Source organism: Zalophus californianus, chromosome 3 (genome assembly GCF_009762305.2).
Source record: "Zalophus californianus isolate mZalCal1 chromosome 3, mZalCal1.pri.v2, whole genome shotgun sequence".
Taxonomy (NCBI): domain Eukaryota; kingdom Metazoa; phylum Chordata; class Mammalia; order Carnivora; family Otariidae; genus Zalophus; species Zalophus californianus.
Window position 1 is genome coordinate 131163758 of NC_045597.1, and position 14109 is coordinate 131177866.

A 14109-nucleotide genomic window follows, 5' to 3' on the forward strand; every position below is an offset into this window, starting at 1 on the left:
GTCGAGAGTTGTTGGCTTGATGGTCATGACTGCAGAAGGGGGTTTGATTGACTGCACATGTGTTAAAGCCATGCATACATTACTGAGGACACTATGAGGCAGAGTGCCCTCAGAGACACACTTCTGAAAAGAGTAGTTGACTCAGGCCCCACCTATACAGAGCTCAGTTCCTAAAAATAGGTGCCAAGTTGCATCCTTTAGACGCAGGGCTAAAATAAATTCAGCCGTCCCATCTACTTGCTTGATAGACCCTTCAGTGGAGCCGGCCTCCACTCCACCGATTGCTTTCAGGGGACTGGGAAATTTGCTGTACAGGAAACAAGGGAGGAAGCTCGTCAGCGACCTGTAAAGATACATGACATTTTCATTAACTCAGAGTTAGATCTATTACAAAAGGTATGTATGATATAGTCATTGATGCATATCTGCTTCCTGGGTAGTAATATGTTCTTACTGATTGATTGAGATCAATGAAGACCATAGGTCAAATTGTAATTGTTGACAATATCCAGTCGGATTTTGTTTTTATGACAATATCTGGTATTACATTTATAATATTAAATGTAAGGCTTCATATATTAATCTCTGCCAAATAGTTAGCATGTTTCATATTTAGTGTTGAAGAATAATGAACCAAACCTTAAGCTAAAAATTCATGAGTGAAAATTATACTTCAGCTTCTAGCTAAAAGAGAAAATAAAATTAGTGTATCTTCTATGACCATAAATTAATAAAATATACAATGAATGTACTAAAAAATATAAATTGTGTTACTTGGAATCTGGTGAGGGAAAGGAAGAATTTAAAATATCTTCAACTGTTGCAGCTTGCTCAGAAGAACATGTTGAAAATTATTCTTTCTCCAGCCTTAGTTTGATTTTGTGCTTCTTGCCCCAGCCACAGTCTCGTCTCCTTTGGGAGTATTACTAGAGTAAGGATTAAAGAATCAGGTTCTTAGATGTTTTGCAGAATTAAGAAAAGCACTGCCAGTTGGATTTGCCAGCCCTAATTATAGTAACTACAAACTTAAAGAGAGAAGACTGAGATTTTACTTTAAAGGTATCATGGCCTATATTACTGTTTCAAATGGATTTTTTTCTGTCTTCGATTGCCTATGAACACCTTAATTTGGCCCTGTTGTGCCTTAAGTGTTTAGATGTCAGAGACTGAAGTGATTTGGGACAGGCATTATAACAGAACATCTTAAGACACCAACTAAAAGCAAGGACACTTTAAGATTACATAATGCAGGGTTTAAATATAGCCAGCTGGTGCTGAACTGAAAGATATTTATTTTTACCAGAGCTCCATTGGGTCACTGACGAGCTGTAGGTTGTTTAAATTATTTTAAATTTCATGTGCCGAGGACCAAAGGATGAGTAAAATATTTACCTCAGCTATATTCAGAACCATGAATTTTAATATGAAAGAGCACCTGTTTTGAGTTTTAAAGATATCACCACGAAGTGGCAAAATATTGGATCAGAAATGAGGGAGTCTTGAATTCTATGCTTAAATATTTCTCTACTTCTCTGCCTGATCTTTGAATATTTTACCTTCTTACTATTAACATGTAAATGAACAACTAGTCCCATTTTTAAAAGTCAGCATTTTGGATGTCTGCAAATATGGCAAAGTGTCAGCTGTTTGGGAAAATATAGTCTGGAGTAAATGTCTCTGCTTTCATCTGATGTTGGACATCTTTAAGATACGGCTTCCTTCAACCACCTGAAGAATAAAAGTAGACATTCTCTAATGATCACAGAGGGCTCTACTTCAAAAGATGTTCATGTAAAAATGTCAGCCCAGGCCTCAAGTCTTCTGTGATCCCAGAGGAAGAGAGGGTTGGTTGCCTTTTCTCTGGTTTATTTTTGGGTGAAAAGCCCACAGAATTCATAGATCATTTCCAGTTGTCTACCATTGATAGCTGTTGCTAGTCAGCCAGCTCCCCTGTTCTGTCTCTCATATTTTACCACAATTGAACAACTTATGTATGTCAGTATTCTTTTTACTCTTTTGGTAAAATATTACTTATGATGAGGCGATTTGGAGTTGGACTCCCTGGTAGTCTTGGTCCTGGGAACTACTTCCTCTGCTCTTTGTTTCTCTCTCTGCCTCACACAGACACACAACTCTGGACACTAAGAAACCACTCTTTAAGACCTGATTCCTAGCTGGGAGTCACGTCTAGATTCAGTAATTTATAGAGCAGGGCATACACTTTATAAGTGCTTGACAGTGTAATTCTAACATTTTTTTTTTAAAGGATAATTCTTTTTTTTAAGATTTTATTTATTTGAGAGAGAGAGAGAGAATGAGAGACAGAGAGCACAAGAGGGAAGAGGGTCAGAGGGAGAAGCAGACCACCCTCTGAGCAGGGAGCCCAATATGGGACTCGATCCTGGGACTCCAGGATCATGACCTGAGCCGAAGGCAGTCGCTTAACCAACTGAGCCACCCAGGTGCCCCAAATTCCAACATTTTTGATTGAATAATCTATGGGGGACAGAATTTAATTGACATTACATTGTCCTTTTGTTTTGCTTCCCACCTCCTATTTTGAAAGCATTCAAGTTACACTTTGAAATTTAATTAAATTGTAATTTCTTTTTTGTTTGTTTTGCTTCTGAAACAGACACTTGATCATTCAAATTACAGGCTCATTCCTTGCAGGATGGCGGGTAACTTCAGTTTTTTTCTGATTCAGAAATAACTTTTTTAGAACACTGATTTATTCCACATAGATGCATGGTCTTTATATGACTGTATGATATGTTGCATTGTTTTTATTTTTTTTCCTGACAACAAATGTGTGGTGTTTTCTGGCACCAACCTATTCTCCAGTTCTCTGACACCAACTGGGTATACAACTTAATTCAATTTTCACACTAATTCCCAAAGTTAGAGCAGACCCCACAGATTGCCCCCGTTTCAGCCGCTAACTCCGGAACAGCCAAATAGAAGAGATGCATAGGGCAAAGTGGGGTGGAGGATGGTGGCACAGAGCTCCGCTCTCTCTCTGGGCTCCATACCCCTCAGTGTGTTCACCAACCTGGAAGCTCACCAAACCCTGTTGTTTAGGGTTTTCATCAAGATTTTATTACATAGGATGACTGACTAAATCACTGGCTACTGGTTATTGGATTCAATCTCTAGCTTTTCTCTCCCTCTCCAAGGTGGGGAGTGGGGTTGAATGTTCTAACTCTTTAATCACTAGGTTGTTTTTTCTCGCAATCAGCCCCCAACCTGAAGCCATTTCTACTCCCTCTTAACCCCCACAAGAGACCAGGAGTCCTCTCATTAACATACCAAAGACACTACCAATCAAGCGATTCCAAGAGTTGTAGGAGCTGTATGCCAGGAGCCAGAGACAAAGACCAAATATTTATTTTTTATTATGTCATATATGTCTGCAACATCTCTTCTCCTTTGAAATGCTACCTATGAACTCCAGAGTAAAACTTTCATACGACTTACTTTCCTAATCATTGGAATCCATCTCTCACAAACTTACCTGAATATTTTTGATTTGTACAGTATAACCAGTAAAAGCACAAAGGACAGTAACAGGCAACAAAAAGAGCAAAGATTTCATTTTCTTAAAAATGTTGAAAATCAGCAAATTCAATGAATTATTTGTATCAGTTTAGATACAACAGATGATGGTGTGGCTATAATTAATGACTTTTTGTGAGCCTAAACGATGGCATAAGAATAATCTGCCAGTGACCAGTACAGTAGGTAATCCAAATTCCTGGTAGAGTAGCTGGACTTCTTAAAATATTGCCAAGGATAAAAGGAATTTATTACACAGATAACCCAAAGAACCTCAGGGACTGTTTGGTGCAACACTTTTAAGTTCTAGATAAGAAAACCGAGGTAAAGGAACATTAACTAGTCACTCTCATTAAGCACAGAGAACTAGAAGCCAACTCTCTTGACTTATATTTCACTGCTATATGTCATTCTACAAAGCTTTATGCCATAATATCAACCCAATTCCATTCCACCCCCATGACCTTTCGAGGTACACCTTAATAAAGTCCTTTTTTCCTAGCAATAGAATTGTGATGCTTTTTGTTTTGTATTTCCTGTTCTCTTAAAATTGTGAAAAATTGTGGAAAAGGAGACCTGATCCACATATTCAGTTAAAATTTTTTAAAATATATGATTGCTCATTTTTTAAATTTTATTAAGCATTTAAGTTTCCTCATCTTATGTGTTCGATGAGCTCTTTCCCCACCCCCCACTGTCCTCTCATGGGTGCATGATTTTTCACTGATCTTTTTGGCAGACCTTCAAGTAGATTTGTCTTCTACATTTTTCTAATTGTATGCAGGATATATCCTGCTGTCTGGTGAACTGAACACTTTAGATATATCTGACTGTTCAAAAGTAAGTAATTGCCAAATTTCTCCAGGCATACACATGATTTAAAATAAATATAATACTGGGGCGCCTGGGTGGCTTAGTTGGTTAAGCGACTGCCTTCGGCTCTGGTCATGATCCTGGAGTCCCGGGATCGAGTCCCACATCGGGCTCCCTGCTCGGCAGGGAGTCTGCTTCTCCCTCTGACCCTCTTCCCTCTCGTGCTCTCTATCTCTCATTCTCTCTCTCTCTCAAATAAGTAAATAAAATCTTTATAAAAAATAAATAAAAAATAAAGTAAATATAATACTAAAAGAATTTATTTAGGGAAATTTCTCTTTGTAAAAGATCCAATAGCATCTTCCTAAAGAATCTGAATATATCAGCATGTGTATTTCTAAATGCATTGACTTGGCAGTTACTAACGTTGAAGAGCTAAAAAAAACATCGTATCACTATTAATTTTACAAGCAAAGTCCAGCATTAGAAATGGTTTCCAAACATGTTCTCAGTGTTCTTCATTTAAAGTTCAGTAAATGTGGACTGAATATAAACTAATGTGTGAATATCATTTAATTTAATTTTTTTAACTCATAGAATTTAATTGCATTGAAATAAAATGTAGGTAGAATTTGTATTATAAAGTGATGGGTTTTTTAACTACATTAAATTTTGGGCTCTTTTTTTTTTTTTTAGATTTTATTTATTTATTTGACAGAGAGAGAGAGCGGCAGGCAGAGGGAGAGGGAGAAGGAGGCTTCCCGCTAAGCAGGGAGCCCAATGTGGGACTCGATCCCAGGATCCTGGGATCATGACCTGAGCCGAAGGCAGATGCTTAACCAACTGAGCCACCCAGGCGCCCCTTAACTATATTAAATTTTGATAAGTAGAGTCACATTTCCCCATTGAATTGCATTTAACTTCATGGGTGCTTTATCACCATCTCTCTTGTTGATGATAATTTTGTTTGTTTGTAGTCAATACTGTCATAATAATTTAGCTTTACCTTTTCTAGCCAGTAAGCATTTTGTCAAATAATTTGAGGTTCATAGGTAACAGAGTAAATAAGCACTCCAGGGAAACAATGAAAAATCTTTTCATAAAGCTAGGGATCACCTTTTAATTTACCTGTTTTGTAAGTTAGAATTTTTGACTCTCCACACAAGGGTTTTATTGTTAAGTTGGAATATTTCTGGAAAACAGACAAGAATAAAGTGATTTTGTTCACGTTATTAAAGGTTGTCAATGCCAGTGAGAAGCTCTATTTAGAATTCACTGTGTCTGCTTCTGCTGGATCCCAAGCCATTTTCCTGAGCGCTGTATAGGGTGGAAGTCTGCTGTTTTGCTACCCCGCAGCAGTTTTCAGTTGGAACCCAGGGGCTAGAGCTAGGGATGCCAAAGGAAGAGCAATTTAGGGCAAGCAGCAGCTTGCTCAGTTCCTTCTGTCCTCTGAACCATCCCAGAATGCTCAGAGTGGGAACAGAACCTCATTAGGACCCTGACCTCTTCAGTAGAAACTATGGTAGCCCTCTGAGTCCCAGAAGACTCAAAACCATATATTTTTAGGAATGTAACTGTATTAGTGCATGTCTGCTTCACTCACTGACTCATTCTGGAATGGGATTAATTTTAGGATTCATCATCCATCTGTCATCCAGAGCTGGACAACAGCCCCAACTTTTACTCTGTAAAATATCAGAGAAGTGAAATTTGAAGCAAAGGCATATGTTTGTATTTAAGTTACAATCTTTTTTTTTCTGAAAAGATCTAGTCCAGCTATTGCAGTTATCAACTCAAAACTATTTATAATTTCTAATACTCCACCTTTTAAATTACCTCAGACTTCAATGTTCACCTCTTTCCACTTACCTCACCATTTCAACCCGACTTGTCCCAGCTTCTTGACTATGTCATTGTATTACGTTATTACCACTTCTTTCCATTACGCTCCATTATATATATATGTGTGTATGTGTATATTCTTGTCTGTAAAGTATGGTGTTCCTGATGGCTCTGTATTGTTTTCCATTTCTTTTACATTCTCGAAGTGCATTTGGATGTTCAAATAAAGAAGAGTAATCTTCAGACAAAAGCCAATAACCACAGTATCATCCAGAATGACATTTCTTTTTAATTCCTTGCATTACATTGTGTGGAGAACCTGACACAAAATTCTGTAAACCTTTGTATTGAGAAAGTACCAAACTACATTTTTATAACAACAACAAAAGCAATAATAATAATAAACATAAACATTTTCTACGGGATTATTCTCCCATGGAGAGATTTATTTTTAAAGTTCCAGGAGCTGATGTATAAAATTTCCTTATTGATATCATCTTTACATTGTAATCAATCTGAACCATTTCTCAAATGATGTAACATGTTCTCTCTCCTTGTCTTTCCTCTTCCTTCTTTTTTAATCTCATTTCTATTAAAGACCTCCTATATAAGGAATATATTCCATAACCCTAAAATTGAAATTATCCTTAAGATGTATACAGTGTCCTCAGTTTATTAGAATCACAAAAACACCATATCCTAGGGCCAGAAGAGGTTCCAAAGGAACCCCAGATAACACTTTACTAGGAAATCAGAAAATACTGTCAGGTGAACCCTAGTTAGTTGAACACAGACTTTGGAACCAGACTGCTTGGGTTTGAATTCTGACTCTTACACTTACCAACTGGATGACTTCAGGCAAATTATTTAATGTCTCTATCTTTGTGTCTATTTCCTCATCTGAAAATGGAGATACTATTAATATCTACCTCATAGGGTTGTTTTGAGGATTAAATAAATTCATATTTGTAAAATGACTTAAACAATAGTGCCTGGTATACAGTAAGTGTCATATAAGCTTTTGCTATTACTGTCATTATTATTATTGTTTAACATATGAGGCTAGTACAACATAATAACCATTACCTCTTTCTCAGAGAACAAAATAAGAAAATAAATTACCAAGTTTTCCTGGAAGCTGAACATTCAAAAAAAAAAAAAAAAAAAAACCACCACACTAAAGACTGTTTAAGAGAAAAAATCAGCTACCTGATTTAATAGGTTATTCTATTGTTAAAGGCATCCTTACCTTGCAGGAGTGCACTTTTCAGCTCAAATTAAATTTCTGTCCTCTCTGGAGTTGTAGAAAGCTATTAAGTGCCCTCTTTCTATTATAATAATTTCAACACTTGAAACTAATAACCTTCCTGTTATTCTTGATGTCAACATCACATTACTTCAAGAAATCGAACTCTTCAACTACCCTCAACCTTAATGACTCTGTGCTCCTCATTGGACCTTGTCATTACTTTCACTTAGTTCTTGGACTCTTGACATATGGACCACAGTTTTCTTTATTTTCTACTAAAACTGATCTTGGCCCTCAGCAGGATCTTCCCCTCCTCAACACATTCTGCCCATCTGATTCTCTGCTTTTACTGGCCTCATTGCTCCCCGTATCTTGGATCCATTTGCAATGTCTGAGTGAAGATGGAAGGAGAACACTCAGGAGGGAGGGAGGCACTGAAAGATGGGGCTGTAGAGACCAGACTGTTTATCAAGGGAATCTGAGCAGCAAAGGCAAAGAAGAATCCAATCACTGAAAAGAAAGCAAAAAATTGGGGCTCCTGGGTGGCTCAGTCAGTTAAGCATCCAACTCTTGATTTCAGCTCAGGTCATGATCTCAAGGTTGTGAGATGGAGACCCACATCAGGCTCCCCACTCAGCGAGGCATCTGATTAAGATTCTCTCTCACTTCTGCCTCTCCCATTTGTGCACGCACTCTCCCTCTCAAATAAATAAATAAATAAATCTTTAAAAAAATAAAAGAAAGCAAAAGATCATGAGCCAATGAAAGGCAAAATGCATCATATTTGAGGGATGAAGCTAAACTATAAACAGGAAAATAAATGGCAAGGTCAGAAGTAAGGAGGATTAGAAACAAGATAGGGTTGGAGCCTGTGATAGCCTCGGGCATGCATTTCAAACTAAGGCCAAGAACAATCAGGAGTGTTGGAGGTCTGGAGTTAAGGGCTACTGCCTCCAGGCTTCAAGGATGGGTCTAAGAGCTTAAAGGAACCACGCTAGACCTAATGCCCACTCAACCAGGACTCCACTGGCAGCTGCAATGGTGGAGCTTCCATTGACTCCCTGTTTCATTTGCCCCACGTTCTTGAGCTAAATTCACCTCACCAAAAACCAACTCAACATTTTCCCCTCATGTACGATTTTTGCTTCCATCCCAAGGCTGCCTCTCTCTATAAATAATATATAATATAATATATATTTTGACTCCTTATCACATTTACCATTATTCCTGACAATCCCAGGTGTTGTCTATTCTAATATACAACTGGAAAATTTGAGACTGGAAATAAGTTTGTGGGTAATACTTTTTTTTAAAAAAGGCTATCTCGAATTTTAAAAGGTTTGGCAGTATACAGTTAGGGTTTAAATAGTCACCAGAGATAGGCACACAGTAGAATATAGATGAAGCCAAGAGCTGATGGAGACTGAACCCCAGAAGACTAGGGATGGAGCCCAGGAGCCTATACATGGTTGGGTGGCAGGAATTTTTCAGGAGACTGGTCATGATAGAAGAATGTTATTTTGTATCTGGTCTAAGCTACTCCCTAACTCCATACTCGGGTTTGAGATTTTATGAAGAACAACGCAAAGAGTGCTGCAAAGCATCAGCATTTTTAATTCCTCCTTCTGAGATACTTTCTGTAATGGCAAGTGTCAGGCGTGGTGAGGTTTGTTACATTTTCCTCAGGCCCTGCACTGCTGGTGAATGGGACTAGGGCCTTCTGTCACATCTGCTTTCCTTGGCAAGCTTCCAACTCAGAAGTGCACTGGGACACCCTGAAAACCTACTGAGGTCCTCCTAGATCTCACAAAACAAAACAGGATACTACTTGTGATTAGATGCTCCTCCAAGGGAAAATGTGTATATATCAGTCTGCATGTTTTACCTATACCTCTGTGCTTGGCCCACTGGGTGGGGAGGCTAGTATTTTCTTCTGGACCGAACTGTGATGGAGACATGAATGTATCCGGAATTTTTGAGCTACAATATTTGTCTAATTGCTTTCTGCAGATATGTCATAACAGGAGAATTTCTGGCAGAAATTTAATTTGGCAGAAAGCCCAACGTTGACTGGTTTCACTTTCCAAGCAAACATTTTTGTGCAGTTCTAATTTTCCCTTGCTCATGTGGTATCCTGCGGAGCATTTTTGGTGCTGAGCTGGGTTTCACTGTGGGAGACTCACAGGTTCACAGGCAAAAGTTTATTTTTGCTCCCTCCTGGAAGCTCTAATCCCAACTTTCACATCTCCGGGCTGCTTAAATAACTTCTGTTACAGAATTTGGAACTTGTTTTCTACCCTTTAAAAAGAAGCAGGAGAGAGAAAGTAACAAAATCTGTCAACAGGAACCATCGAAAGATGGGCACTGAATCTTGCACTATTATTTCTAGACAAATTCATTTGATAAATGCTTAAGGGTCATCCACTCTGTATCAATCATGATGCCAAATGTTAAATACCTATGAAGTTGGCTGTCTTCATCTCAACTGTCCATCTAGAATTTTAGTTTCAGATAATAATAAAAATGTAATAACCGCTTCTGCAAAAATGTTAGGAAAAGCTCTGCCTCTCATTGTTAGGGAAAGCACAAGCATATCATTCTTAGAAATGCTTTATATTCCTCCTATTCCCAAATAAGGGCACATGAGGAGCATTTCTGGCCACTCTGTGATGGCCCTCGTACTATATTCACGCTGTATGTGTTGCCGTTTTGTAAACTGATGAAGCTAAGAGATTCTTTGACCGAAATCATGGTAGCTATGGTTATGCACGCAAGACTTAGATGGAAACTGATGCTGAGCTCCTGGCTAGTCGTTGATAACCTGTAGTTGTCATTCTGTGTCTAAAATTTAAAAAAAAAATAATATCTAAAGACAAACAGAGATGCTTAACTCTGAGTTCTTTCCTTTCAGGTGAGTTGACCTAATACAATGGCAGGTCACACTAAGTTGAAATGACTTGTCTGTCCGCCCAAGGCTTTTGGTGCCTAAAAGGAATAGTCTGGGGAAGTGATTCTATTTTAAAGCTTCATATGGAATTTTACAGTGAAGCACAATATGTAGTTTTTAAATTGCTTTTTTTACATTTCACTCTCCCCAACTTCACTCTGTTCACCTTCTTTTACACTTGAGTTTAATGCCATTGGTCTAGGAAAACTTTTGTTTGCAAGTTTTAATTAAATTCTTTGTTGTTCACAGATATCACTGTCTTAATGTGCATGGAAAGAGCAAGTTTTAATCTGAATAACATTTAAAGGGTGATTTTTACACTTCACCCTTTAAAAACAGGAGTGAAATAAGCAGCATAAGCTGATGGTGCACTTATAGGATTAGATTTTGAATCTGAGAGAAAAGAAACAAATGTCAATGCCAAATTTGTAAAGATAAATAAGTATAAATAAATTAAGGGATGATGAGACTGACTAACTATGTACTTCATGTGTATCTTAAGCAGGGCAGACTATTATTAAATTACGTCCACTCTTTGGACCGATCCTAGTACTGGCATTTCATTAAGAAACTGACATCATCTTTTTCTTTTGAAGTTACAGTCTGCATTTATATGCAAAGGGCATGGAGGGCACCTTAATGGTGACAGGGAGAACAACCCAGCACCTGACTGATTCGAAGTTTTGATACATTAAAATTATTACACTTTAAATTATAAACATCCCTGTTCTATATTTAAAAGACTGGTCAAAATGTGTAGAGCATTTTCTAATATACCCTACAATTATGGGGACAGTGACCAGAAAGTATTTGGGACAGTACAGACGTTTGAACAAGATGCCAATTGCCTTCCATTTTAGAGAGCATTAGAGGAATCTATAGCTTTGGGAAGAAGAACAGTATCCTACCTGGATTCTTAACATTTCTGCTGAACATTAGCACTTTTGTCTTCCTACCCGAGATTAAATGATTAAAGACCACATCATTTTGAAAGCATTCATTTTCTTAGGTGGAATTTTTCTAGATACATCACTGCTCTGAAAGAGTGAACTTACTTCCAGAGGAGTCGTGTATTGACCAAGAACTATGTTACATTATTTCAGCATTTGCTCTTTTCCCTTCATTGCTTAGCTTTTCCAAAAAATGTTCAGTAAAGAAAGTATGTAGAATCAGTGTGGTTTCCCTTCTTTGATCAAGCCTCTCAGCTATTAATTTCAAAAGAAAAAAAATAACCTATCAAAAGATCTGTTGTTTGTAGACTTGGGCAGAGAAAGCACTTTAAACAAAGACGTAAGGTCTTTGAAAAGAGTTTGTGTAAATTCAGAGACTGAATTTCTGTAAGACAAAGGCTTAAATTAAATATATTTTATTATTCAGAGGAAAAGGGTGATTAGTAGGATAAAAGCTGCTACAGCATCAATTGCCTAAGTTGGTGAGAGTCAGAATTTGATGATTTGGGCTTTCTTTTCATATCCTTTGTCACACGCTCACCTCAGGAGAGAGGTGAAAGTTTGAAAAGAGCGACAAGTATCAGGGAATTCCCAAAATCAGATCCAGAAACCTCTGGCTGCTCCAGAATGCAACTAGCACAGAAATGATTTAAAGTAATAATGGGGACGGACTTAACTTCCCTGTCTCTGCCTCCACGCAAACAGCTTAAAGGTGGGTACGCCAGGGAGACGGTTCTCAAAACTGTGGATTATGAAAGCGTCGTCATCTCCCTATTACTGTTGCTCATTTTTGACCCGTTGAGTGCCAACAGCATACTTGGAATTCAACAAAACAGCTCAGTGCACATGGAATTTTACAAAGCCTATGAGAGAAAAAAGCAGACCATTTTCGGGAAAAGCAGATTCTGAGCTAGTGTGCATGAGTCATCTCCATCTACCAACAAATTGCTTTGGCCCTGGAATGAAGTCAATTTGTGTAATCTGGAGGTCCTGACGGTTTTAGAGGTGCTGGTGGATGTCTTAACTAGTCTGTTCCTGCCCTGCCTTTCAGAGGCACGCATGTTTGCTGCTCACCACAGACTGAGCTTGATGATTCTCTCTCTGTGGTTGAGAAGTGATTACATTTGCTTACCATTTCTCAAGTTCCAGCCTAAAAAAAACAAAAAAACAAACACACACACACACACACACACACACACAGAAAGAAAATGATGTTCTTCTCACAAAGGCACTGCCCTCTAGTAACTGAGCCATGCATGAAGGACATTTGGAAACGGGGCAATCACAGGGAGTTTGGGGAAAGGAAAAGCAGTAACGAAGCAGTAGGAATAAAAAAGGAGTACACTAGGGAATAATGAGGGAGGAAAAGAAGTTCTACCAAAAAGGGAGCAACTCAAAGAGACATGGAATAATGCAAAATGACATAAAATTGGGATTTTCTGGAATACAGAGTCTAAGAAAAGGAAGGAATTAAATTTAAATAGAAGGAATACTCAAAGAGGAAGAATACCTATAGTCAAACTAAATGAATATAGCAACACCTCTATTTAGGGGTTAGTTAACACCTAAATAAAGCTACTTAGTAGAGGTATTTAGCAGAAGTACTTAGTATGGCATAGATACTTAGCCCAGCAACAATGGAATGGATCACAGATGAGGAAATCTAGGACCCTTCTTCTTGCCTGTGGTAGGCAGCCTCGGGGCAGCAGAGACGAGGGAGTGGCCCAGTCCTTACCACCTGGCTGGTCCAGACCAGGGTTCACTACGCCGTGCCCACTGCTCAGAAGCTGCATGGGGAAATGAAAAAAGTTAAATAACTGAGTAATGGTTTCATGATTTTACCTAAATTATGTAGAACAGGGGAAACCATGAGGAGTATTTTTGGGGGGGAAACAGAATCAATCTGTCCCTATCATGTGATATACTAGGGTGATTTTCATGAATTTCACATTTGCTGAGTACTACCTTGTTGCTTGCTGGTGAAAAATTGGTGATTCATCAGCTAGTGCCAAGACACACTTTGAATATCATATACATTGAGTTAGTAATTTCTCCACCTTCATATATTTTCTTCATCTCTGTGGCGGTATGAGTAGGACTGTGCCAATTTCTTTGCCTCAGTCTCAACACGTAGTTATCCATTCCTCCATGATTGTTGCGATCTTCTTGTTTCAGGAAACATGGTGGTTACCTGATTTATAAAGAGGAATGGAATAGCCTTACAGAAGGCTTTAGGTTTAGGTGGATCAGAGTTAAGTCCTATCCTTTCTACTTACAGCTTTGAGCCTTGGGAAGTTTCATAACTTTTATTATTCTCAGACTTGTATCAGCTCGGCTTATCTGGATGATTACACTTAGGAGATGTAATAACAGAGTGACTGGGAGCTAGTGAGCATTTATTATTTACTATGTGTCAGATACTCTGTAAACTCTACTTTAGTAAAATTTCCTTCACAGGCAATCCTTAGGTTCTGTTATCACTCTCATGATACAGGGAAGAAGAACAAGGCTTAGAAAATTTAAGCAAGTTGACTAAAGTCAAAAGTGAGTGTCAGAAATAGGTTAAATATTGGGCTTTCTGGGTCCAGAGTGGATGGTTAATCCATGTGTGCGTCAGCCTCCGGCTGGATAAGAGCCCAAGACAGAGCCTAGAGTGGAACAGGTTTACAAAATTAACTTCGCTCCGCCCTGGGCTGGAGGGACTTGCATTTTGGTGGAAGGTGACAGAAGTGGGGGCGGGGCACGGGGTGAAC

At 38.4% G+C, this 14109-nt stretch overlaps 1 protein-coding gene across 1 annotated transcript in view; it reads left to right on the forward strand.

Annotated features, from left to right (window-relative positions):
• Positions 1-266: 266 nt before the first annotated feature.
• Positions 267-14109, forward strand: part of XIRP2 (xin actin binding repeat containing 2) — a 73134-nt gene continuing 59291 nt past the window's right edge. Inside the window, exon 1 of the mRNA XM_027591161.1 lies at positions 267-396. The gene's annotated coding sequence lies outside the window, so the exon portion shown is untranslated. The remainder of the gene's footprint in view (positions 397-14109) is intronic.